Source organism: Rattus norvegicus, chromosome 15, assembly GCF_036323735.1.
Source record: "Rattus norvegicus strain BN/NHsdMcwi chromosome 15, GRCr8, whole genome shotgun sequence".
NCBI classification, from domain to species: Eukaryota; Metazoa; Chordata; class Mammalia; order Rodentia; family Muridae; genus Rattus; species Rattus norvegicus.
In genome coordinates this window covers 9,691,841-9,718,581 of record NC_086033.1, presented here as the reverse complement: position 1 = coordinate 9,718,581, position 26,741 = coordinate 9,691,841, and the positions used below count along the sequence as shown (strand labels likewise).

Here is a 26,741-nt window from a genome sequence, read left to right as displayed (position 1 = left end):
GAAGCAGGACTGTGACTACAGAAAAGAGTTTGGTGGGCCTTAAGACTTCAATACAGAGCTGCTTACAATCCCTCAGCCTCACCCATAGGCACATGACCAAGAGAAAGTACACACAGCCGAATACGCGCTGTTGTAAACACACATCGGCACATGGACTTGTCCACAAAAGCTTTGGGCAGCACCGCTCATGGTGACCCGTGAGCTGAGTGTTTTCAGGGGGAGGAGCGGAGAAAATGCACGTGGAAACGTGGAGTCTTTCTTGGCAATTCGAAGGAACAAATTATAAGCATCTATTAATTCTTCCTCTTAGATAACCTTAAAAAAGGCCACGGGACACATTCGCACCTTTCTTGCAAATGCTCGGGATTGAAATGAAATCAGTCAAGGGGACCTGTGGCAGGGGTTAGGAGAGAGGTAGTCACCCTTAGGAAATGCTGGTGGTTTGGGGTTTTTAGTTATTCTAAAGGTTGACCCGATAGGTGAATGTACAGAAAAACAAAAACCATAAACCAAAAACCAAAAAACAAAAACAAAAACAAACAAAAACAAACAAAAAACCTGAGTTCATGTTAATTCTGTCTTAATCAAAATGCTTTTTAAAGAATAAGTGTTTCCTTTAATGAAGAAAAACACCCAATTATTATTCTTTCAAGTAGTTTAAAAACCTTAATTCCCCTTCTTCAGAAACCGTTCATACTAACATAAAACGTCTCTACTTTTCCAGAACACTCTGTTTTTTTTTTTTGTTTTTTTTTTTTTATTATTAACTTGAGTATTTCTTATATACATTTCGAGTGTTATTCCCTTTCCCGGTTTCCGGGCAAACATCCCCCTCCCCCCTCCCCTTCCTTATGGGTGTTCCCCTCCCAACCCTCCCCCCATTGCCGCCCTCCCCCCATAGACTAGTTCACTGGGGGTTCAGTCTTAGCAGGACCCAGGGCTTCCCCTTCCACTGGTGCTCTTACTAGGATATTCATTGCTACCTATGGGGTCAGAGTCCAGGGTCAGTCCATGTATAGTCTTTAGGTAGTGGCTTAGTCCCTGGAAGCTCTGGTTGCTTGGCATTGTTGTACTTTTGGGGTCTCGAGCCCCTTCAAGCTATTCCAGTTCTTTCTCTGATTCCTTCAATAGGGGACCTATTCTCAGTTCAGTGGTTTGCTGCTGGCATTCGCCTCTATATTTGCTGTATTCTGGCTGTGTCTCTCAGGAGCGATCTACATCCGGCTCCTGTCGGTCTGCACTTCTTTGCTTCATCCATCTTGTCTAATTGGGTGGCTGTATATGTATGGGCCACATGTGGGGCAGGCTCTGAATGGGTGTTCCTTCAGTCTCTGTTTTAATCTTTGCCTCTCCCTTCCCTGCCAAGGGTATTCTTTTTCCTCATTTAAAGAAGGAGTGAAGCATTCACATTTTGATCATCCGTCTTGAGTTTCGTTTGTTCTAGGGATCTAGGGTAATTCAAGCATTTGGGCTAATAGTCACTTATCAATGAGTGCATACCATGTATGTCTTTCTGTGATTGGGTTAGCTCACTCAGGATGATATTTTCCAGTTCCAACCATTTGCCTACGAATTTCATAAACTCGTTGTTTTTGATAGCTGAGTAATATTCCATTGTGTAGATGTACCACATTTTCTGTATCCATTCCTCTGTTGAAGGGCATCTGGGTTTTTTCCATTTTCTGGCTATTATAAATAAGGCTGCGATGAACATAGTGGAGCACGTGTCTCTTTTATATGTTGAGGCATCTTTTGGGTATATGCCCAAGAGAGGTATAGCTGGATCCTCAGGCAGTTCAATGTCCAATTTTCTGAGGAACCTCCAGACTGATTTCCAGAATGGTTTTACCAGTCTGCAATCCCACCAACAATGGAGGAGTGTTCCTCTTTCTCCACATCCTCGCCAGCATCTGCTGTCACCTGAGTTTTTGATCTTAGCCAATCGCACTGGTGTGAGGTGAAATCTCAGGGTTGTTTTGATTTGCATTTCCCTTATGACTAAAGATGTTGAACATTTCTTTAGGTGTTTCTCAGCCATTCGGCATTCCTCAGCTGTGAATTCTTTGTTTAGCTCTGAACCCCATTTTTTAATAGGGTTATTTGTTTCCCTGCGGTCTAACTTCTTGAGTTCTTTGTATATTTTGGATATAAGGCCTCTATCTGTTGTAGGATTGGTAAAGATCTTTTCCCAATCTGTTGGTTGCCGTTTTGTCCTAACCACAGTGTCCTTTGCCTTACAGAAGCTTTGCAGTTTTATGAGATCCCATTTGTCGATTCTTGATCTTAGAGCATAAGCCATTGGTGTTTTGTTCAGGAAATTTTTTCCAGTGCCCATGTGTTCCAGATGCTTCCCTAGTTTTTCTTCTATTAGTTTGAGTGTGTCTGGTTTGATGTGGAGGTCCTTGATCCACTTGGACTTAAGCTTTGTACAGGGTGATAAGCATGGATCGATCTGCATTCTTCTACATGTTGCCCTCCAGTTGAACCAGCACCATTTGCTGAAAATGCTATCTTTTTTCCATTGGATGGTTTTGGCTCCTTTGTCAAAAATCAAGTGACCATAGGTGTGTGGGTTCATTTCTGGGTCTTCAATTCTATTCAGAACACTCTGTTTTGAGGAAGAGATGGCGTGAGCCGTTTCCCAGCTCTGGAAGACTGAACAGCTGTGGGAACAGGGGCCTGAGTTCAGTCCCATCAACTGCTACCAGACGGACTGCAGAGAGGGTTTCTGGAAAACAATCCAAATTTAAAAAATACTGTATATGTTTACAAATAAGACAATTACCAGGAAGCTGGGGTTTATATCTGGAGAGATCATTTTACATTACTAGCTCTGGTTTGAAATGAAATCTCAGCTGAAACTTCTGGCAGATCCTCCCACCCCTTGGGGACCTAACATTCTTATGCACATGCGTTTTAGAAAAGGAGAGAAGCATTGCTATGAACATGATCTGTCCCCCCCTCCCTTCCAGAGGCTGATTGCATCCACATTGTTAAGCAGATGGTGGCTGAGGATACTCACCAAAAGCAAACACATTTTAATTTCCTTTATTAAATCGAGGTAGGGAGATCATCTTGAGATGATTAAATTAGAGACCTTAAATAACTCATTCCGTAGGAAACTTACGGCCAAGCCACAGAGCTATTTCTTCAGTGACAATAGAAACCACAGAGTCACAGGAAATGGAAGAGTCTAATTTTCCTTAGTAACAAAGAGACAAGGATGGCCACAGACAGCTCCCAGTAAGCCGTACACTGCCAGGGGGCTTAAGGGTGTTCTCACAGGAGACAGATGTGCCTGAACTTGGTGATGCTAGCACCTTCTTTTTCAACCAAGGAGAGCATTACCTGTGCAGTCCACACACCTGGAGCACCTTCACAGCAAAGGGGTCACGGCCTCTTCTTTAAGAGGCATCTGTCCTTCATGACAGCTTCCCGCTTGCTTCTGGGAATAGATCTTTTCCCGTAAGGATAGGCTCTGACCGCTGAACTGTTGAATGCGATGTTGGCTCCTGTCTTCAAGACAGGAGTTACTGGTGCTTCATCCCAGGAATACGTACGAGGAGCCTAACTAGTTCTGCCTTCCCACGTACAGGAACGGTGCAGCACGGCCTCGCCACCCCTGACCTCAGTCAGACCCGTTCATGGTCACTGACTTTATTATTGATAAAACCGTGGATAAAGCTGGGGCAGGTAGATCTGTCTAGGCAGACTGAGCTGTAGGTAATGAGTGGGTCCACAAAGCTCTGATGCGGAAAACCTGGCCCCAGTCACCCAAGAGAATGTTCTCGAAGTTGGAGAAAGAAGACTTAGATGTCCGGAACTGCCTGTCTTCCGATGTTAAGGTAGGGATTCCGTGAGCACTGGCCAAGTAAGGGAAAATCGTGGTAATAGTCGTGCGGTTGTGGAAGCAGAGACTTAGTAGCAGCCTCGCAAACACTCAAGAGACCCAGTTAGCTTTTTACTGATCAGCACGGGAATTTTGACCTGCTCTGTTTCCGACTTGGGCCAGTTCACCCTCCTTAGGCAACCTGGTGGTCCCGTCTTTGAGGAGGTCACCACATTGATGCCGAACTTAGTGTGGACCCCAGATGGGCATAGCGCGCTTACAGCCCAGAACTGCTGGACTCGAGCGCCCCTCCCATCTCAGCCTCCGGGAGAGCCGGGACTATAGGCCTGCCGGCTTAGAGTCAATTAGTTTTTGTTTTTGTTTTTTGTTTTTTAAACCAACCTACCAAACAAACAAACACAAAATCCCAAACAACTCCGAAGCCAAGTGTAGGACAGAGTTGTAGGATAAGTGCTTTGAGGGGTGGAGGCAGGAGGATTGCAAACTCCAAGCCAGCCCGAGCTGCACAGAATTTGAAGCCAGTTTGAATGAAAGAGTTGAGAATCCGTCTCACTAACCAAAACATTATCACCCTTTCAGGTTGGTAAGAGAATTACATGGCTTCCTGTGCTCACCTCCAGCCGATGGTTTTCTGTGTAATAGGAACTGCGTGCCCCTGGTTGAGAAGCAGGGTCTGTGCCCTTGAACCCACACAGGCCTTCACAGCTGCTGTGACAGCAGCAGGAGGCAGGGGTGACGTGAAGTGTGTGGTTTTGGAGGTCATAAAGGCAAGATGGCTTTGATTTGATTTTGATTTGTGTGGCTCTGGCTTTGATTCTTTCTCTCCAGGTCACAGCTACCAACCTTGTGGTTCTAAGGAAGTCCACAAGGACAGTGGCTGGACCACTACAAGCATCGGCTGCCACTTATCGCACTGCTGCTGGTGAGGATGTGAACAGACCTCCTAGTAACTGTAGCGTGCAGAGAGCCAGAAATCCAGCGAGGCTGGAACCCCCACCTCTACAAGACTTCGTGTGTTGGAATCTGTTGCCTCGCAGGAGCTGATCACGAATTCAAGAGTGATCCATACCTCTTCCTGGCAGAAAGCCACAAAGCACAGGAGATTAAGAATTCACAGGACCCACAATAACAGCGGCTCAGTGGGAAATGTTTGATCTTTATGGCTTTGAGCATTTTACAACTCCCATGATGCAAGTCAGGCACCCAGGGACCTGGCTATAGACTGATAGTGTGTAGTCATGGGTTTGAATGAAGCCTCAAGCATGGTGTCCAGCGCCAGCCAGCCTTGTGATTGGACTATAGAGAATTGATGCCTCTTAGGTAGGGACATCAAAATCCAACCCAAGGCCCCCTTCCCTCCCCCGAGGCCAGCAAGGATAAGATTAGCAACCTTCTGCATAGCCTATTGGGACTGCACAGAAGTTACTCAAGAGAAAGTGCTTTCTAAACTAGAAGCCACTGGCTATCAGAATAGGAGCTAGCACCCCACAGGCAGCAGCAGCATGGCCCATCGGAGATCATGAGCTAATCATATAGAGAGTGACTTGTCATAGCCTTCAAAACTAATAGACAAGTTGAGAGAGTGGACACAGGTGGCCATAAGGTTTGACCCCTCCCCGGATTGGCAGAGGCCTGTATAATGGCTTCTCTGGTTAGGTGAGGGGACACACCAAGGCTGTGCAGGCCACTCACTGGTTTGACCCTCAGTGTACTCAGAAATAAAAAAACAAAAAAAACAAAAAAAAAACAAAACAAAACAAAAAAATCCAACAAAACCCAAAGCAACAAAAACATCTCTAGAATCGGCAAAATCAGGTTTTCTCTGCTCAGCAGAGAATGCACAAAGTACTGGGTTGCGGTATGGGAGAAACAGTTCCACGGGTGCACTAGAACTGTTGGTTCAGGGCCTGTTAACTCCCCCTTCCCTACAAATGAGTGAAGTTTGCCTGACTGCCAGGCCCACAGCTTCTGGAAAGCAATTTCCAGGGGCTGGGGGAGGAGGGACTTCGGAACATCAGAAGAGGAAACGCTACAAAGCCCAGAGATCAAAAAGCGCAAACAAGATCTTACCTGGATTGCTGAAGGCCTGGGAGGGGCTCTGCACCTTCTCTGTATCTCCAGAGACCTGGCAGAATCTTGATGCAACCCAGTCTTACTTGTCTTTGATGCTCGAAGGCCTGCAGGCAAGCCGAAACTGGTTGAGTTTAAAATGGCTGACAGTGACAGCCAGATGACCTGAAGCCCCATTATAAAGCCGTCTGACGTGCGTGACATGCTCACATCCTACCATGATGAAGCAAGCACTGGATTACCAAAGAGGAAGGAGCTGGCGGAGATCCCGGAAGTCTCCGCCGGGAAGACACACGATGCTCCTTTTGTTAATTTATCCCTATTTTTTTCTCACTCTAAAAGAACTGAGGTGTTTGCCGGCTACTCTCTTCTCCATTGTCTGGCACAGTATGAAGTGGTTTGTTCTGAGAACGTTTGTTACTGATTTTACTATTGCCCATGGGAACACAGACAGGTAAAGGATACATTTAAGGTCACCCTCACCCCAGAGGAAGCTAGAAAATTTGTCTCCCACAGCTCCAGAATGCAGGATAATTTCGGAAACAACACTTGGCTGTGTTGGGGGCTCAGGCGAAGGCTATGGCCTGATGCTAGCCCCTGCCCCATGAATGGAGAATGCTGGGTACTCAAGGGGCAGCATGGCTGCCAGTCTGTGCAGCCTACAGCCTACGGTGAGCAGTGATGGTGGCGACAGAGGAAGTGGAGCTCAGGAAAGAGTCAGCTTTGGGTTCCAGAGGTCGTTATCCCTTCACACTCATTATCTAGCCATTATTCACACCGAACACAGAGAAGTCACACCTTTGCTGCTAAATGAAAAAAGTAAGCATTAAGTTATAGGGCGTCCTAGTTTTCTTTCCGGCGATAAAACAGCCTGACCATAAGCAACTCAGGGGAGGAAAGAGTTCACATCAGCTTATGCTTGTCGGTCAGACATGGAGGGAAATCAGAGACTAGAGTAGAAACCATGGGGAAAGGCTGCTCGCTGGCTCATTCAAAGGCTTTCTTATACCACCAGGACCTACTACGTAGGGATGGTACCGCCCAAGGTGGACTTAGCCCTCCTGCATCAATTATAAATTAGGAGACTCGCTCACAGACATGCCTGCAGGCCAGTCCGCTCCAGGTACTTCTCCCTTCAGACAAGGATAGGTTGTCAGACTGATATTTAAAGCTTAGTAGGATAGTTAGTTGTGTAAGAGTGAAGCAGCAAGTTCCTGTGTTAGTAGTTATTCTATTGCTGTGAAGAGACACCATGACCAGAGGAACTCATAAAAGAAAGTATTCGATTGGGGCTGGCTTACAGTTTCAGAGGCTCAGTCCCTAATCATCCTGGCGGCAGGGATGGCAAGCATGTGCTGGAGAAGTAGCCAAGAGCTTCATCCTGATTCACAGGCAGAGTCCACACCCAGTGATACACTTCCTCTGTCATGGCCACACCCCTTAATGCTTTCCAACAGTGCTACTCCCAGGTGACTAAACATTCAAACACATAAAACTATAGAGGCATTCAAACCACTATACGTTCTTGTGAGAAACCATCGCAGGTAATTTGAGTACCTATCCCCTGTGTACCAGGAGACACCACTTTACTCTCACTGAGAAATTAACAACGGGGCCATGGAAGAGGAGCAATGGACCTTCTGTAAAGGCGTCAACAAGGAGGGCAGTTTGAACTTCCTCAAAGTTAAACTTAGTCGCGTGTGACGATGCATGCTTGAAAATCTTAGCCCTTGGGAGATAAAGATTGAGGTCAAACTGGGCAGCTCAGTGAAACCCAATCTTAAGAAATTAATTACCATAAACCCACTGACTCTACTCAGGCATATTTGATGGAATTGCAAATACAACCACATAAAACTTGAACGGGGATAGACCCAGTGTAGAAAAACAACAGATGTTCACCAACAGATGAATAAAGAAATGTGGTATAGCTATACATGGAATATTATTCACATAAGAAGTATGATTCCTGCCATCACTTGGATGAGCCTTGGACACATGTTAAGCTAAAACAGCCAGTCATAAAAGAATCGAACAGTTGAAAAAAAAAAACAAAACCAAAAAACATGTCCAAGACCAATCAATAAAGCTACAGAGGTTGAAAATAGATTAGAAGTTGCCTGGGGCTAAGAATTGACTGCTTATTAATGAATAAACTGTTTCTTTTGGGGGTGATTGTTTTCTTGGGTAAGACAATGCTCTGTGACTTGATGATAATATTAACACTAAATCATACACTTTAAAATTACTTTTGAATTTCACGTTATGTGAATTGCCTCTCAATCCCCCAAACTGCCCACTTTAAGAATTCATTTGTACCCAAATCACCCCATCCCCCCACCTCTACCCTAAAGCACACGTAGTTTCCTGACAGCAGTAACTTCTATGAAGGACTTCCGTTTCTCTCTGGTACTCACAAGACCCCTTCCTAGGTGGCTTCCTACAGGGGCTGCGTTTGATGGCTGCTGCTTCCTTTGTCCTGTGGGTTATCTACTGAAGAGGGGGGGATGGTCGCACAATCCTGCTTCTGTCTTAAGAGGGATTTAAACAGTCCTCTGATCCTTTAAATATTCAAAAAGATTATTTTTGAAGCTGGTGTCTAAATGGAGAAGGCAGGATGTAAGGGATCTGGCTTCAAAGCTGGAATTTGCCAAGCCCTGTGAACTTAATAAAGGCGACACGCATCATAAAATTAAAGTGGACCAAACAGTTACCAGGGGATTCACCCCGGACTAGAAGACTTTCTAACCTCGAGCAAATGTGCAGTTCCTTGCACTAAAGGGAAGCGAAGCCATTTGACTTGTAGATTTTGTTTGATAGCAGTGGCAGCGCCTTCTGGATCTCAATGCACTTTTTTTTTTTAAATCAAGAAATTGCATACAATTTCAGTATGAATGTTCAGCTCTAAGAAAATGTACCACGTAAACTTGAAACACTATTACCTTAAATCGTAAACGTATATAGAAATAACATACAATCACCTGCTGAGTTCTAGGTGGCACTCAAATTTCTGACACAAAACATTTTTCATCCCTCCCCCCCCATAAAACTCCCACCCCCCACGCTCTGCTTCCTCTCCGGGTTGCAGGGCGAAGCAGCTGCTTGAGGGAATGGGCCCAGGGTGCAGCGGGGCAGGATGCTGGGAGGTCCGAGGCTGACTGCAGGCTGAGCTGCCTGTTTTCTTCTCTTCTAGTTGACATTTCTGCTTGACGAGGTTTATTACAGCATTTCAGGCAGCGTATGGAGGAACTGTAGGCTTGGTGCTTCTCTTTGGAGAGAGTACCCTGGTGCTTTGTCTTCTGAGCCAGGCTGCAAGTTCAGGGTGAAGAAGGCGAATTTCTCAAATGTGGGAAGCCTGGAGAGGGCTCTCCCAGCTTGGGTTACTAGAGTCCTTGGCTCTCCTACCTGGGTCCTCTTATATGTTCGCAGGCCCCAAGACTTTCCCCAAGAGCCCTAAAGCTCTTCCAGGCATGGGCTCAGCACATTTGGACAATTTAGCAGGGCCCCTGGGTTAGCCCCGTACTCTTGCCTGGATTCTGCTTCAGTGCATTAAACTCCCTATGCTCCTCCCTCCTGTGTGTTAGGCATCCTACTGCAGCGGCAGACACCCACATCGTACCCTCAGACCCCTGCTATCACCCTTTCCCCCTCCTCCTCGCCTGGCCGATGCTCTGGTGGTGGTTGTTTGATTTTTTTTTTTTTTAAAGCAATGTTTCACTAAGTTCTCTGGATAAACTCGAGGATGGTCTCAAACTTGTAATGTCTCAGCCTCTGAATGATGAAATGGTATGGCTCAAAGTGAGTCTTTTTTTTTTTTTTTTCTTTTCTTTTTTTCAGAGCTGGGGATGGCTAGGCATGTGCTCTACCGCTGAGCTAAATCCCCAACCCCTCAAAGTGAGTTTTAACTACCAGGAGACCCCCCCTTCCCCCCCCCCCCCCCCCAAGACACGAAATCGGAGTTCAATGCAAACGCAAGAGGTTTATTTTCCGGCCTGTCTGGGTCGACCTTCAATCGGCCCCTCGTTGTGAGGGACTGGAAGGTGACCCGGAATGTCTATACCAAGCAGTTTTTATACTTTTATACTTTTTAGGGGTACAGGTTGCATCAGCAAGGTTACAGTTTAAACTTATTGGCTAAGCATATTGACCTTTGAATCTATTGGCTAGCAAGCATAGGACATGCATTAGGGCTCTATCTGGGACCAGAGGGTCAGGTGACTATGTCAGTACATTCTTCAGAGTTTCAAGAATGTCCCTGCTCCTCCCAAGAACTGTGGGTGGAGAATGGAACTTGGCCTAGCCTTGATCTGAGGCCAGAAGCTGGTACTTGGCCTAATCTTGACCTGAGGCTGTGGGTGTAAAGCTGGTGAAAGCCCTTGGGATCCTCATAACCTGTCTGCTTTCTACCAGACACACTTCAGTAAGAACTAGGGTCCTTCAAAATTACAGGTGAGCATTACCATCCCAGTGTCCTAAAGGTCCCTCCCTCCCCCCACCCTCTCTCTCTCTCTCTCTCTCTCTCTCTCTCTCTCTCTCTCTCTCTCTCTTTCTCTCTCTCTCTTTCTCTCTCTCTCTCTCCTCAGCCTTTTTTTTTTTTTTGGAGACAGTGTCTCATTATTCAGCCCTGACTGTCCTGGAACTCACTGCACACAGACTCCCTCCACTGTCCCTGGGTCTAGTTTGACTGGCTAGAGTGTTAGCGTTACGATCTTTCATTCTCTCCCCCAGAAGCAGACTATTAGAGGTTCGTGCAGTGAGTAGCCATGGCCATACTCCCACGCTGGCTCTCGTTCTCTCGGGAGCGGTTTCATGGCAGTCTCCATGGGCTGGCTATGTGTTGAACTTTAATTTTTCTCATTTGGTCCTCAAATACTTGTAGAGGTTAGTTCACCTCCCTAAACCTCACGGCAGCTGGGGCTCTGGGCCCTCTAAAGGCAATGACCATACATGGCCAGAGCCCTGTGACAATTGCAGATGACAGAAGTTGAACCTGTGTATTCAACAGTCCCTCTGCAAATGTCTCCAGGCTGTTTCTGCAAGTGTCAGCCATAGTTCTTCAGCTGTAGGTATTTCCAGCCAGGTAAACGTGGGTGGAAAAGGAATTTATTTATGAACATATAAGAACTGGTGAAGTGATTTTTCCAGGATTGGAACATTTGCTGAAGTTTTGATAGTTAAACATGTCTGCAGGCTTAGATTTTTTTTCTCCATCTTTATTAACTTGAGTACTTCTTATTTACATTTCAATTGTTATTCCCTTTCCCTGTTTCCCGGCCAACATCCCCCTAACCCCTCCCCCCTCCCTTTCTCTATGGGTGTTCCCCTCCCCACCCTCCCCCCATTGCCGCCCTCCCCCCATAGACTAGTTCACTGGGGGTTCAGTCTTGGCAGGACCCAGGGCTTCCCCTTCCACTGGTGCTCTTACTAAGATATTCATTGCTACTTATGAGGTCAGAGTCCAGGGTCAGTCCATGTATAGTCTTTAGGTAGTGGCTTAGTCCCTGGAAGCTCTGGTTGCTTGACATTGTTGTACATATGGGGTCTCGAGCCCCTTCAAGCTCTTCCAGTTCTTTCTCTGATTCCTTCAACGGGGGACCTATTCTCAGTTCAGTGGTTTGCTGCTGGCATTTGCCTCTGTATTTGCTGTATTCTGGCTGTGTCTCTCAGGAGCGATCTACATCTGGTTCCTGTCAGCCTGCACTTCCTTGCTTCATCCATCTTGTCTAGTTTGGTGGCTGTATATGTATGGGCCACATGTGGGGCAGGCTCTGAATGGGTGTTCCTTCTGCCTCTGTTCTAAACTTTGGCTCCCTATTCCCTGCCAAGGGTATTCTTGTTCCCCTTTTTAATTAGGATTCTCAAATGCTTCAACCTCCTCCTATCTCATCATCCAAAGGTAGGGGTGTGGACCTGTTTAGAAGCAGTGCTTTGGGGTTATTCCTATCTCTGTTTGCTAGGACACCAGCAGTCCAGTTCAGTAGTGTCAGGATACCAAACATGAATCAGCTGTGGCAGCACCATCCAGCAGAAACTGCCAGGCCTCTACCAAATCGGCACAAGTCGGTGGAAATCAGCCAGGACACCAGGAGGAGTTCTTGGCTGTGCCTTTCTCAACGAAGGGAAGATCAGCCAAGATGTGAGACGAAGGAAATGTTGCAGCTGGCTATGAAAGAACCCCTTCACGGTCCATTGACTCCTATTTATGCTCTCTCAAAACATCATGTGTCCTCCCATGGGTCTTACCTCAGTAAAATACCACGTGAGTCTGCGTCACATGTCACAACCAGAAACTTCCACTGCACATGTCCCAGTAAAAATTTTTGAATTACTATCAACAATTTCTTCAATTCTGTTTAAAAAAATAGGTAGATAATCCTTAGACACAGGGCTGTTAAGACAAGACCACCATTAGCAGGTTTACTTTAGACAAAATCTGAAGATGAGATTTCATGGGTGAATTTTCAAGGAGTACCCCTTACCTCTGGGCGCTGTGTGCTCATGGCCATCTGATTTTTTTTAGTCAAGGAGCACCTTGCCTTTGCCATTATGGCTTTGCTCCAAGCCTGTCCATGCCAAGGTTAGCTCAACCTTACTTCTCCTCAGGCATGGCCATCCTTACCTCTGTTGGTATCAGGAACTGCTTTCGCCTCTGAACCCAGCAGTGATGTAACCCACAGGTGACAGACCCTCTTGTCTGTTGCCATGGCAATGGCCATACACTCCTAGTGTTCGTTTGGTTCAGCTCCCACCTTTACCTGGGAGTGGTTACGTAACAGTTTAAATAAAAAGCAGACCCTTCCTGACCTTGCCCCTTTTTCCTTCTTCTTTTTCTCTCTTTTCCCCCTTAGTCTCTGTTGCAATCCCCCCAACATCTACCCCAATAAACCTCTCCCATGTGGAATTGCTTTGGCCTGGTGTGGTCTGTTCAGATGTGAGAGGTGATTCTATCACAACAACCTCTGTGTGGTTCCCTGGCTGCATCTTTCTCACTTGGGTGGCAGTACAGGGGCTTCAGACAAATGGCCCTCCTATGGGTTTGGGTTGAATGAGAGAACAACATGAGGGCTGGGCCTCAGCCAGCTGCTCACTGAGATAATTACCAAAGCTGAAAACTTCTCTGTAGTCCTCTATGGCTTCCAGAACCCAACCTCACTCCATGGTTAGGTTAGTTGGACTGTAGACTGTAAGTCATCTCACTAAGTTCCCTTATTATAGACATTTCATAGGTTCTATGACTCTAGAGAACCCTGACACATCTCTAACACTGCAAAACAATACCAAAAACCCTAATCCACATCATGACATTGTTTCCACACCAAAAATGAAAATCTCTTCAGATAGCTTCATTTCCCTACTTGTCCAAAACAGAATTCTTTTTGTGAGGTTCCCTGGGGAGGAACCCAGGGCTTCAAACTTGCTAGATAAAATGTTCTACTTTTAAGTCGCAACCTGCCCAAGAAAAAGTTGTCAATTTTTTTTTTGATTAAAAGAGAATTTAAATAAAGCCCATGCCATGGTTAAGTGACAGGTACTTTCGTTCCTCTCCCTTGTGTAATGTCTCTGCTGAAGACCCATAGGTCTCTCATTCTATGCAGTGCTCTGCCCCTTGTGAAACAGGATAGCCTTGGATTTGCTATACAACCCCGGCAGGCCTCAAATTCACCATGCTTCTGCTTCTGAATCCCCCAGTGCTGGGATAACAGCAAGTATGTGTCACCATAGGCTGCTCCAGTGTCTCCTTCTGACTTGGCACTTTGGAGAGGCAGGAAAGTGACCTTTGGGAGCCCACTGAGGATTAAGGAAGAACCGAGAACACTAATCATGATTGCTATTGATAAATCTGGAGACTTGCTCAGGAGACAGGGTCCTCCTCAAGGGAAGGTTCTTTTCCCCCTGACTGATCAGAGAGATACTCTTAAGTCTGTAGCAGCAGTGATTCAGGCTCCCAAAGCCTAAAGGGATCAGCAGTGTCCCTACCATAGAAGGACCTGAGCTCCCATGCATCAGGAAAGCACCTTTTCCCCACTTTACTGAACAGAGACAGCTTCTCTGGCCTGTGTGGAGGGTTGGCTCCATTGCTTTGAACTGCTTCTGGGACGGTGGCTCAGCTTAAGTCATGCCAAAGAGATGGGTGGGTTAACTCTTTAATGAGACACTGTATTGTTGTGGGTTGCTCTGGTGCTGTTTGAATTTTGAGGCTAATTCCGCTTCTCCAAGAGGGGCTGCCTGGGATGAGGAGTGAATCACATACTCAGGTGACTTCCTGTGAACCTTTCTCTAATGAATAAAGATTTCTAGGAACCGATCACTGGGCAAAGAGTAGGTGGGGCTTCCAGGTTGGAGAGGCAGAAAAAAAAAAGAGCTTGCTTTTTTGGACAGGGGAAGAAGTGGAGGACAGAATGTTGGTAGGGAAGACATACACACACACACACACACACACACACGTGTTCAGGTGACAGATCTTTCAAATTAAGAGCCCGGCATTTGTGTTACCTGTTGATTCTAAACTAAGACGTGTGTTTTCCTTCACCCTGCAGCAAAGTGTGGGTTTGCAAGAAGTGCAAAACATCTAGCCATGTGAATTTGGATGTGTGGGATTGGCGTGGCAGCAACTCACCATGGGTGCTTGGAGGCCATGGAGGCAGAGAGACCGCTGGGGCCAGACTAGCCAGAGGTAGTGTGGTGGCTATTTTTATTACTTCACACAACACTGTATCTTTCCTTCCCACAGTCTGTGCCCCTAAGTGCAGAAGTGTAGGAACTTCTGGGAGCTCTGTAGGGTTGTAAGTCAGCCTACTTTTCCTCTTTTTCTTTCTAGCTCCTTTCCAAGCAGCTTTCCCTTTAACACTCTAAGCTTCTTCTCTATCTTAAGGGTTTCATTGCTGTGAACAGACACCATGACTACGGCAACTCTTATAAAGGCCAACATTTAATTGGGCTGGCTTACGGCTTCATTGTCTCTGTGGGAAACACGGCAGCATGCAGCATGGTGCTGGAGGAGCTGAGAGTCTACCTCTCACAGGCAGCAGTAAAAGAGAGCCACACTGGTCCTGGCTTGAGCATCTGAAATCTCAAAGCCCGCCCCAGTGACACACTTCCTCCAACAAGGCCACACCTCTCAATGGTGCCACTCCCGATGTGTGTATGGGAGTCATTTCCTTTCAAACTACCATATTCCCCTAACATTTTTGGATTTGCTTACTTTCTCTACAGCCTTTCTTCCCACCATGCATCTGACCTCCTGTGGCCTTTTTCTTCCTTTTCTCCTCCAGGCAGCCATTGTCTGCCTGCAGTTTTTTCTTTAAACGTTAATACAATTATCCCTGTACCCTTAAAATCTTTTATTAATGAGACTAAGAACCCCCAAGGGGACCTGATTTCCTCTGTATCACTGTAGCAGAATCTAATCATGGGGAGGCCCCTTCCATACAGAGTCAGAGGGCGATCGATAATTTCAGCTGGCTGTCCTTGGTGAAGCTGGTGTTCAGTTGGCTTGGGGTAGTCAGTGTTCTTGTGCGCCTTTCTCCCTGGCCTCACCTTTCTTCCCTGACCAGACCTAGTGGGACTGAATTCTTGGAGAGAGAATAACTCCCATTTCTCCTCCATTGCTTCTCTCCACCTTTACTGCACCAGGGTCCCAGATGTGTTTCTCCCCTTTGGGTCTCAATGGCTCTCAAGTCCTAGAGACTGATCGCTGCCTGATCGCTGACTGATCGCTGCACATGGAGGTACATGCATGTCCCAAGTGGAAGGCACTTGTCCTGGCTTACCCACCAACCATTCCTGGAAGGCACTTGTCCTGGCTTACCCACCAACCATTCCTGGAAGGCACTTGTCCTGGCTTACCCACCAACCATTCCTGGACACATGGCTGCTGGGGAGACTGAGGAGAAGCCCTCCCCTCACTAATATGTTAATATATTCTTAGGAGAGTTACTGTTAGCACTCAGGCATTTCCACTGGCCTACCCTCAGGGTGCCATATAGGTGAGGCACAATATAACCCCTCCCCCTCCCCCAACAGCCCTCTTTCTCCCTCTCCCTCCTCTTCCCTCTCTCTGGCTCCCTGTCTGTTTGTCCATACTCTGAGATTACCTCTTGTTCTCCTCCTCTCCCCTGTAAACCCCTTACACTAGATCTGTCCCATAATGCAATTTCTTATCAGCACTCCTTGGTACCACTGTTGGGCCAAAGGTACCCATCTCCTTCGCCGGTCTATCCCATCACTTCCCTTCTTTATTGAAGATGTCCAGTAAATCTTCTCCAATGTTTGGACTCTTGGGACCCTCATGGTTTTGTGTTCAGCTGTGCTCCAGACTGCCGGTACATAAAGACTGTCTAGGAAGAACAAGGTGTTAGAAGCCCCTCTCCCTGGCTTGGGACAGGCAAATTGAGTTCATGTCTGGTCCATCTGCCTTTCACTGACTCGACACTGCTGTAACTGCTGACTCAGGGGTGGTTTTGCCTGCTTGGATGCCAAGTATCACTGTTTATAGCGTGTTTGCTATGCTGTTTGGATAAAGGGTTCTTGGGTTGGAAAGAGAAAGAAAAGCTGTTGTCTAAAACATGGCTCAGGAGCAGAACGTTGGAAGACTGACTCAGCCGTCATTACCTTCCGTCTCTCTTTTTCTTGCCTTTTCTTCCAGAGTCGATTCCTTTTTCCTCTCACAGAAGTATTTGCTTGAGGTGCCACACAGCCAGGAGGCTGGTTCTCCGGAAGCCTTTGGGACCAATGCGGTGCAGCAATGCTTTAGAGATTCCTAGCAATCTCCCTGCTTCTTCCGGGAAGTCTGTAGGCCCTCAGGTTAGGAATGTGTGCATCAGCAGGGGTGAGTCCCTGAAAACATGCTGAGAGAGGGAAGTCAGATGGGACCTAGAACCAACAAGCCCACCGAGGAGAGAGGCAGATGCAAACCATCCCCAGGACTCTCGTGGGACTCACAAGGCACATTAAGGACATTTCTGGGATGAATGACACGTTCCACCTCTTGTTTGGGGTGTTGTCCCAGGTGAGCAGGACTGTCCAAGTTGCCAAGCTTACTGTCTACATTTGATGCATTTTATTATGTTTCCAAAGTTTTGAAAATGAAACACATCAAAATTCTTGTTGCATTAAATATGCCCTGAACCGGCCTTTAGGGTTGAGGGATCAAATCCCAGTTGCACAAGTCCTGACTGTAGCACCTTTCACACTAACCGACTTTTCTTAGACTTTGTTTTCAGATCTATAAACTGGCAGTAGAAACAGTGCTTGGTATAAAGGGAGCTGGGCAGAGAATTGAGCTGATGCCCTGAAACTCCGTGTGAGCAATACATGCCCACAACTTCTTCTCTGAGTTTGTTCATTGACGTCTCCTGGCCGCTTCATGATGCCGCCTCTCTTTTTCTCAAAAACACAGGACTACATCCACACAGACAAAGACCCCTGAGCAGAGTGTTCTGGAACTGAGGCAGGCAGTGTCAACACAATGGCATCTGTGTTCTGTGTATATGGTTATTTCTGTGTATATGGTGTAAACCAGCACAACTGGACCATGGGAAGTAGGAAGGCCAACAGGGACCTCCTCCACCACACTCCAGCAGGTCAGCCTGCATAAGGCCCACTCTTGACTAGAACATTGAATTAAGGTTCCTGATTTTACCTGACCAAATCTCATGTGAACTACTTAACTTCCAGTGGTTCTAGTCTGACTTGTGTCACATCACACAGTAACATTTTACTGTGGGTGTTTTTGTGGTTTGGGCAGCGCTGAAGTAGGGATGTAGGAGGTGGTAGAGGGTGGAAGAGGGGAGGGGGAGGGGAAGGAGGAGGAAGAAGAGGGGGAGGAGGAAGAAGAGGGAGGAGGAGAGTGAGGAGGAGAAGAGTGAGGAGGTGAGTGAGGAGGAGGGGGAGGGGAAGGAGGAGGAAGGGGAGGGGGAAGAAGAGGAGGGGGAGGAAGAAGAAGAGGGAGGAGGAGAGTGAGGAGGAGAAGAGTGAAGAGGAGGAGGGGAGAGACAACGGGGGGGGGGAGAGAACTTACTTACACCCTGTTGGCCTCCATTCTGTGGGCTCTAGAAACCTCCCCAGGGTAGGCTGGCAGGGTCTTTATTCCAAAGCCTGGCATTTCTCCTCAAGGCACCATTTCTGACTAATGAGGGTAACTCAAGTGAATCCACAGGAAAGAAAAAGGAAAGTGATATTTCAATTTTACCCGGTTCAGAGCATATCTACTCACAGGAATGTGCCTGCCGCTCTGACTCATGAATGGATCAGGCTTTATTTGAGGGAACAGAAATGTGCTCAGTCCAAATTGGCCGTGGAGTGAATAAACACTATTTTCCCATTGAATTCAGCTCTAAAACAACGGGAAATTTTCCTGTGAAGACTGGAAAGAAAAAAAAACAAAACCACGCAGCCGTGAAGAGCCCCACCACCCAGAGAAGGGAGTCCCAGAGCCGACCGTACTGACTGCAAAGTACCTCCTTGGCTGCCGCAGTCTGGGTTGCCCTCCCCAGACACCAGGCTGGAAGGGTTGCTCCAATTTCCCCCAGCTTCAACTCCGCTCTGTTACCTGAAATCTATTGGACACCAGAACCAGCATGCATCTGACTCTCTGGTTTTGGTTCCTAATTAAATAATTAGTAAATTCATAATTGTGCACATCAAATGCATACGCGCTGGGCAGTGCTGTTGGGCAAGGTTGGCGTGTGAGCGTCTCTCTCACACCCCCTTTAAGATTCAGCCCCTTAGCAGCTATTCAGATAGGCTTTAGCCGGCTTGTCTATAGGGGAGGGGGATGAGTAATGTACAGTTCAGAGGATTAGAGGAAGGACACACACACACACACACACACACACACACACACACACACACACACACACTGGGTTGAATATTTATTGGGCAAATATTAAGAAGGGGTAGGGCCAAGAGGGGGAAAAGAAGGATAGTTAACGATGGTAGAGACAGCAATGTAGTAATAACAATGTAAATGCAGAATTCTGTCCCAGTGGATGATCTTTCATTCATTAATCACAGAGTAAAAACAAGCTAACAATGGAGAAAAAAGTCCCAAACTTTGTCCCGTTTCTATTACCCAAAGAAATGCAATCTTTTCAGCTGTTGGAAGCCCTCGCTTTTATATTAGAAGTCTTGAAAGATTGTTTCCTTTCCCCAGAAAGGCCAGGCTGGTTTGATTTCTTTTCTTTCAATCTACAAATAAAAAATGCTATAATAAGTTGGTGAAATGGGTGGGTGCCTGCCACAGGCCTGATAACCTAAGTTGGATCCTCGGACTCTCATGGGGTGGGAGAAAATCCCATATTGGAAGTTGTGGTTTGAATATCCTTGGCCCAGGGAGTGGCACGTTTAGGAGGTGTGGCCCTGTTGGAGGCAGTGTGTCACTGTGGGTGTGGGCAATGAGAGAGGCCCTCCTCCTAACCATGTAGGAGTCAATCTTCTAGTGACCTTCAGATGAAGATGTAGAACTCTCAGCTCAATGTTCAACATCCTTAGACATCAGGGAAAAAATTCACAGATCATATGAAGCTCAAGAAGATGGATGCTTCATTCCTTCTTAGAAGGGAGAACAAAATACTCATGGGAGGAAATACAGGGACAAAGAGTGGAGCAGAGACTGAAGAAAAAGTCATCCAGAGACTGCCCCACCTGGGGATCAATCACATATGCAGTCACCAAAACCCAGTCACTATTGCTGATGCCAAGAAGTGCTTGCTGACAGGAGTCAGATGTGGGTGTCTCCTGAGAGGCTCTGCCAGAGCCCCACTGATACAGATGAGGATGCTTGCAGGTAACCTTCAGACTGAGCACGGGGACCCCAATGGAGGAGTTAGGGGAAGAACTGAAGGAGCTGAAGGGGGTTGCAACCCCATAGGAAGAACAACAATATCAACCAACCAGACCCCACCAGAGCTCCCAGGGACTAAACCACCAACCAATGAGTACACATGGAGTGACCCAGCCACATATATAGCAGAGGACGGCCTTGTCTAGCATCAGTTGGAGGAAAAGCCCTTGGTCCTGTGAAGGCTCGTTTCCCCAATACAGGGGAATGCTAGGGTGTTGAGGTTGGAGTGGGTGGGTGGGAGTGGGAGTATCCTCATAGAAGCAGGGGAGGAGGAGGGGATAGGGAAGGGGGGGAGTGAAAGGGGATAACATTTGAAATGTAAATATATAAAATATCCAAGAAAAAAAAGAACTTTCAGCTCCTCCTGCACCATGCCTTCCTGGACACTGCCATGCTTCCTGCCTTGATGATAATGGACTGAACCTCTGAACCCATAAGCCAGCCCCAATTAAATGTGGTCCTTTTAAGAGTTGCCTTGGTCATGGTGTCTGTTCACAGTAGTAAAACCCTGACTAAGACATAAGTTGTCCTCTGACCCTCACAGGAGTGCTGTGGCAAATATGTATTGCCCCCTTCCCACAATAAATAAGTAAAACATTATTTTTTTTAAAGGAATTTAGTATCTCCTGGAAAGCCTCTGCCTTGTCCCCACATAGGAATGCACTGACCAGGGCCCCTTGTCATCTTATTCATTAAAACGTGTCCAGAACTATGGTTGTAGTGTGTGTGTGTGTGTGTGTGTGTGTGTGTGTGTGTGTGTGTGTGTGTGTGTTTCAAAGACTCGGTCACCAGGATTGGCCTCGTTGTAGTGAAGGATGTGAAAATGGGAGAGGAGCATGTAAAGCTTAACCCTGAGAGGGGTTAAGTCTTCAAGAGGTCACTCTTAGCTGGGTTACCTCAGCTAAGTCACAGCAGGCTTTGTGGGTTTGCCTCCTTGCTGATAAATGGGAGGCAGTATTGCTCCCCAGTTTATGTGGCTTGTTTTGGTGACCTGAGAAGACTGTCAAGAATCCCTGGCAGCTTCTGGTGGATCTGCTTTCTGCAGCTCTTAGATCTGTGTCTGCCTGTAATCTGAATTCCCTAATCTGCAGACAGAGACAGAGATAGAGAGGTTCACATCTCCAAAACACACTCATAGTCAACTTGGAACCTGACCTGGCCACATTGTCAGACTAACCTTCACACAGGGCAGCACATTTAACCTAATCAACGACAATCTCTTTCTCACCTTCCCTTGCTGCTGCATTCCCCACAACACGGTGGGTTTACTGTCCACTCTGCCATCACTTCCTTCTTCAACTCCTTGCCCTGTGGCACAGCACAGCTCATTCCTGGGTACTTTTACTTCCTGGTTGGTCACACATAAGAGTCCCATATCCGGTTTGACAGTCCAGAGAACCCAGGGTTTCACTCATGCTGGACAAGAGCATGACCCATCAGCTCTATCGCTGACCCATTTTGTTTTTAATTTTGAGATCGGGTCTCTGTAAGTTGTTCAAGGCTGTCCTTGAATTTGCCTTGCAGTTTTCCGAGCCTCAGCTTTCCGAGTAGCTAGGATTACAGTCCTGTGTCACCAGACTTGTTGGATCTGGCTGCATAAGCTGTCTTGCTACAGGAACACCCTTCCTAAGCAGTCACCAACTGCACTTCAGTAGGATGGCCTGCTCAGATTCCTTCCAGCCTCCTAGAAAGATCCCGCCCAGAGAAGCTATGAGATGGTGTCAGGTCTTCTGCAGGATCCTTGGTGCAGAGGTCTGGCCTCTAATGGGGTTATTTATACCCCCTTCTCAGCGCTTTGCAACTGCAGACCTTGGATGCTTGTGAAGTTGTCTGGTTCTACAGGTCTAGTTCAGGCCCGGTGACAACATTCCTGTCCTGATCCTGGTGATGCCAAAGCTGTGAGTAGCCAGTGATGGGCGTTCTCACCCCTCCTTCCTTCTCCAGGTCCATTTTCTCTGAACAGGCTCTCCTATGTCCATGATTCTTCGCATTCATTGCTACTCACTAGAGAGGCTTCCTTGATGAAGGCTAGGGGTAGCATTAGATTCCTTTGATCAAACACCTCTCGAACTACCCGTGGTGGCTAATGTTCACGGTCAGCTTGGCTAGATTTGGAATCACCATGAAGACATACCTTGGGGGTAATCTGTAAGGGTATTTGCTGAAGTGGGGAGACCACCCTGAGTGTGAGTGACGTCATCTCGAGGGGTGGGATATCCCAGATAGAAAAGGAGAAAGCGAATGAAATGGCTGCCTTTCATTCTCTGCTTCCTGACTATGAGAGCCACGTGACCAGCCAAGCCTTTCCCACCATGATGGACTCCATTCCTTCTTAAAATATGAGGCAAACCGGAAACCGGGAAAGGGAATAACACTCGAAATGTAAATAAGAAATACTCAAGTTAATAATAAAAAAAAAATGAGGCAAAATAAACATTCCCTTCCTTAAGTCGCTTTGCCCGGTATATTGCCATACCAACTAGGACGGTGACTGGTAGGCCGTCTCCTCTCGGTCTCCTGGGAAAGCAGTGCCCAAGGACCGTTCCCCCTTGGCTTCCCCTTGGCTTGGAGGCTTCCACTCATCTTTATGCTTCTAATTACAAAAGTACAAGTTATCCACGCGTGTGCCTGTACATCTTACGCGAGTGCTTGGCCCAGAAACTAAAGCTGTCCCACCTTATGAAACGTGTGCTTTAGTATCTTTTACTGTGTGTTTGTGCGGGATGTGGATGCGTGGGCATGCCCGCCACGGTGCATGCGCGGAGGTCAAAGCACTGCTTTGTGTAGTTGGTTCTCTCCTACGTTTATGTGGGTCTGGGGAATCAGAGGTTGGCAGGCTGAGTCTTGCTGCTGGCCAAAAGACTTTCATTTATCTTTTCACCTTAATTCTTTAATTTGAAATTATTTACTTACAGGAAAATACAGATGGTAAAACACACACACACACACACACACACACACACACACACAGAGAGAGAGAGAGAGAGAGAGAGAGAGAGAGAGAGAGAGCGCCTCTTGTACACTTAACCACGCAGTGTCAACACTGCGGACATGGGCTTTGTGGCACCATAAAAAGCAGAAATAAGAGAAAACAGAACAATGTTCCAAAGGCCTCTGTGACTGGCTGCTCCCCAGTGCGGTCGTCATCAGAGCATGTGTGTACATTTCTGAGGCTCAGACGCGCTCGCTGCAAGGGTGGAAGCGGTGGCCCTTACGATGGAGAAGCAGGATGACCCTGGAGTGCGGCTTACTCTAGAATGCTCCTGTAGTCATGACTGACAAAATGCCGCACAAAAAGCGATACTGAGAAACAGTTTATTTCAGCGTGAGATTTCGGAGAAGAATTTATCACGGCAGGAAAAGTGCGGGGGCAGAGGCAGGAAACAGACCCCATTTCATCTGCACGGAGGAGGCAGAGAGGCCAGGAAGTGGGGTGAAGTTACAAACCCGAAAGCTGTCCCCAGGGCTGTCCTCCAGCAAGACTACCTCCTCTGGATTCCATAATGCCCTAAACAGTGCCACCATCAGGGGACCAATTATCTAGAGACAGGAGGCTGAGGAGAGACTTTTCTCATTTAGGTCCCACGGTCCCTCAGGCTGTTCCACATGGCTTTGGTTTTACTCTTGACTCTGCCTGCATCCATGTTACATCATCCCATAATCCTTGTACCAGTGGCCATCTTTATTTTCATCGGGACTACAGAATGTTTGAGAAATAAGCATTTTGGGCTGGGGTTGGGGGATGCAAAACATTGCGGGGCATGTGATCCAGCGCCAGATCCAATTAGGAAGTCAAAATGTCCCGTGGCTATCCCAGGCAGGACGGGTAGTGGGCCGCATGGTATCTTCAAGGCTTGGCTCCAGTTTTCTTTCTTTCTCATCCACGCACTCTAAGTTCTCCAAGCAGCTTTCTTTCTGGGACTCATCTCTCTCTTCTGACTGGGCGCTGACTGGGAGCCTCCCTGAGGAGGTGGGGATGTGTCCCGGGGCTGCCCCTTCTGCCTGCTGTATACTCAGGCACTCTTGAGCTCAGCACTCCCGAAACTGGGCAGTATTTTTCTTGTTGTTCCGTCCCAGCGTTGCCCTTGGTGGCACGATCAAAGGCTGGCACAGTTACACATGTGGTTACAGATATGAGGGAGAAGAGCCTGAGATCTAGAGTCTGCCCTCCCCACTTGTTAAGGACTCTCTTGTAAGCCCGAGGAAAAGGAGGTCCAGTGATAGGCTCAAATGGGGATCCAGTTCAGGGGGAGGTCCCAGGGCCTGACACTTACTGATACTACGGTGTGCTTACAGACAGGAGCCTAGCATGACTGCCCCCATAAAGGCCCAACAAGCAGCTGAAAGAGTCAGATGCAGACATTTACACCCAAACAATGGACAGAAGCTGCTGACCCCTGTGGTTGAATTAGGGAAAAGCTGGAAGAAGCTGAGGAGGAGGGAGACCCTATAAGAAGACCAGCAGTCTCAATTAACCTGGACCCCTGAGATCTCTCAGACACTGGGCCACCAACCAGGCAGTGTACACCAGCTGATAGGAGGCCCCTAACACATGCACAGTAGAGGACTCCCAGGTCTGGACTCAGTCAGAGAAGGTGCACCTAACCCTGGAGAGACTGGAGGCCCCAGAGAGTGGGCAGGTCTGGTGAGTTGGGGGTGGTGTAGGGACATCCTCTTGGAGACAGGGGCAGGGGAGGAGGTGTGGGATGTGGAACAGTCAGAAGGTGGACAAGAAGGGGAAAAAGTCTGGACTATAAAAAACATTAAAGAATAAATTAAAAAAACCCCTCTCTTGCTAGCAAGCGCAAGGCCATAGGTTCGGTCCCCAGCTCCAAAAAAAAGAACCAAAAAAAAAAAAAACAAAAAAAAACAAAAAACAAAACACCAAACCTCTCTTCTATGCTTCAATTGGTTATTTCTGTGCAAGCAATCCACTCCAAATGGATGAAACCAATGCCACCGAGTGTTGCTGGCAAGTGTAAATACCAGGACAGTTTCCCTGGCCTTGGCTGGGTTGAGGTGTGCACTGCTGTATGCAGGTGATAGGTAATGGCTGGTCTCTCCACGATGCAGGTTGGCTGATTTGGAATGCTCTCAGTTCTCCTTGTGACTCCTCATCTTCCAGCAGGTTGGTCTTTAAAATGGGGAAGCATACAGTCCTAGAAATCAGGGCTCGAGACAGGCATATGTTATCGCTGCCAATCTGCTGATCAGAGCAGGGCAGCCCAGCCCAGCCCCTGAGTTAGGGCAGAACTTGGTCTTTCCACGGGAGGCTCTAGGAAGGATGGAGATGTTGGAGAGAACCAGGAACTGAAACCACTTCTTTCTGTGCAACTACCAGAAAGGCATAGGAAACAGTTCTGTCTTAGTTATAGTCTCTCTTGCTGTGATCAACACCACAAGCAAAAGCAACTTGAAGAAGAAAAGGTTTATCTTACTTTACATTGTGGGGTCCACCTTCTAGGCAGGAACCTGGAGGCAGGAACGGGAGCAGAGACCATAGCAGAGTGCTGCTGTCTGACTTGTTCATCATGGCTTGCCCAGTCTGCTTCCTTACACCATCCTGGATGACCAGTCCAGGAGTGGCACTACCCACAGGGAGCTGGGTCCTCCTACTCAATTACCAATAGTGAAAATTTACCTCAGCCTTGGCCATAAGCCTGTCAGTGGGGCATTCTGTCAACTGAGGCTCTGCCTCTTCTCTAATGACTCTGGTTGTCAGGTTGACCTAAACCCTAAAACCGGTCAGCACAATTCTCTAGCTTGTCGGCCCAAGCGCTCAGCACTTCCTATGATTCTGTTTGTAGGAGGAATTATTCAGAGGTTTTAATCTTAGAAATATATTTCTGTACTCATTTACACTCTCAAATTACACTCTCAAATTTTTACTACAAGTAATATTATCACTCTGAAAAAAAAATCCCACTTAAAAAAAAAAATTAAAACTGGGCTGGAGAGATGGCTCAGCAGATAAGAGCACTGACTAGTCCTGAGTTCAATTCCCAGCAACCACATGGTGGCTCACAACCATCTGTACTGAGATCCGATGCCCTCTTCTCATGTGTCTGAAGACAGCTACAGTGTATTTATATATAATAAATAAATAAATCTTTAAAAAATTAAAACCTTTTCTCCATTCTTTTCAAATAGTTCTCATTTGTGGTTTTCCTTCATGTCTGTGGGCCCGGTATTCAGTCTATGATCTCTCTGTCTCTGTCTCTCTCTCCCTCTCTCTCTGTCTCTCTCTCTCTCTGTCTCTCTCTCTCTCTGTCTCTCTCTCTCTCTCTCTCTCTGTCTCTCTCTCTCTCTCTCTCTCTCTCTCTGTCTCTCTCTCTCTCTCCATAGTCTTACTCTGTAGAACATGCTGACTTCAAACACATCTTGTGACTTAGCAAATTAGTGCTAGGAAAAATGATCTCTAAATAAACGAATGTATTTTTTTCTCACATCTAACTACTAAAAATGACCCCCAGACAATAATGAAATACTGCCATTTATTACAAATCCCACAGTCTAAATCTGGCCTTATAGGGCTACCCTGATACACCAAGAACATGGGCGTGAGTGCTGAAGGGTGGCTGAGGCATTTAATCACATTTTCTGCTCTTTTAGAAGACTTGAAAGATGGTTCAAAATCCTGTAACTCCAGCTCCAGGGGATGATGGCCTTCTTCTGGCCTCTATGGACACCTGCTCCACAACACACACACACACACACACACACACACACACACACACACACACACACACACACACACACACACAATTGGAAAATATACAAGTAAGATTTTTAAAAGTCTGAACAAAGCAATATGAGACAGAAAATCTACAAAAATATCATTCAATTTGTGTTGGCCACCACTGCTGGGTATGGGGCCTACTAGCTACACTGAAGTGGGATTAACACACTCAGTGAGACCCCTTTGTAGACAACTGATTTTTCCTTTGCGAGCAATTGACATTTGGAGACAGCTTCTTA

The 26,741-nt window shown here is 47.0% G+C and overlaps 1 long non-coding RNA gene across 1 annotated transcript; it reads right to left on the bottom strand.

Annotated features, from left to right (window-relative positions):
* Positions 1 to 733: 733 nt before the first annotated feature.
* LOC134481944 (uncharacterized) lies at positions 734 to 8,910 on the bottom strand. Its single transcript, XR_010057865.1, has 2 exons — positions 5,921 to 8,910; positions 734 to 2,728 (listed from the first exon to the last, which is right to left on the bottom strand). It is a non-coding gene; the product is annotated as an uncharacterized LOC134481944 (long non-coding RNA).
* Between the last annotated feature and the right edge of the window lie 17,831 nt (positions 8,911 to 26,741).